The following is a 1,248-nucleotide window of genomic DNA, read 5'->3' on the forward strand; positions in this document are numbered from 1 at the left end:
ACACAAAAAGCAAAATAACCCTAACATCACCTTTCCTGGGTGCCAAGTTCCTGTGGTCCCTGAACACTATATTCCTGTGCTGGCTAGGGTGGCTCGAGCATTGTCTCAGTAAGTGATATGCTAGAAGTCAGAAACAGGGCTAGTGAGGTGGCTCAACAGGGCAAAGTACCTGCCACCATGACTGCTGACTGAACCCACGAGGTGGGAGACTCCTGAAAGTCGTCTTCTGATCTCCACATACGGACGCATACACACTAAATAATTAATAAATTATAAATTAGTATAATACATATAACTGTCTTCTCCCATGGAAAAGGGTTCCAAAAGGCCTGGAAGGCACTGAAGGCCCAGGAATCTGGAAGGCCTGGGTGGCAAAGGCTATCTCACTGTTGAGGAATCACTATAGAAGCAGGCTGGTCTGGCTAATCCTTCTTCATGTTACCTGGTGGCAAATCCTTACCAGAGACCAGCTGGCAAAGGACTCTGGGAAAGTCCCCTGGAAAGCAGCGGTGGTCAAGCAAGGGAAGGATGGGCTGGGTGGGACCTACTGACACTGACTTCCTGTTAGGGAGAACTCTTACTGGGCTTGCGAAACCTGGCCCCACCGAGGTCCCCTCTCTGAGGCCTTCCCAGGCTGTGTCAGATGCTTCTGCCTTGGATAGATGTTTATGCAGGTGGCAGCCAGGGCTGTGACAGCCATTTCTACACCTGCCTGTGTTCTGGGTGATCTGGGCAGGGGCAGACTCACAGCAAGAGGCTTCCGGGGAAGTCAAGGCCACCAACTCTGGTTGCCTGCCTGCCTGCTCACCCCTTACCCCTAACGCGGAGAGGCCAAGCTGCCCCAGCCAGCTCTGCTGTACCTAGCTCAGCCGACTTGTGCCCCTTCTCTTGCTTATCCAGCCCCGTCCCCCCAATAAACACTTCTACTTGTTGCTTGTTCCTCGTGCTCTGAAAGCACAGCCACAGTTGGAGGCATGGCTTGGCTAGGAAAATGCCTGCCGAGCAAGCGTGAGGACTTGAGAGTTTGGATCCTTAGCACACACATAGAAGCTGGGTGCACAGCACCCATGTTCACAGTCCCAGTCCTGGAGGACAAAGCTGAACAGGTAAGACAAATGGATCTTAGGGTCAGCCAGGCTAGCTAAATCGGTGATCTCTGGGTCCAGTGACAGACCCTGTCTCAAAAAGTAAGCGGGAGAGGCATTGAGGAAGAAACCTGACCTTGACCTCTGGCCTCCACGTGCACGT

Source organism: Microtus ochrogaster, linkage group LG8, assembly GCF_000317375.1.
Source record: "Microtus ochrogaster isolate Prairie Vole_2 linkage group LG8, MicOch1.0, whole genome shotgun sequence".
NCBI lineage: Eukaryota > Metazoa > Chordata > Mammalia > Rodentia > Cricetidae > Microtus > Microtus ochrogaster.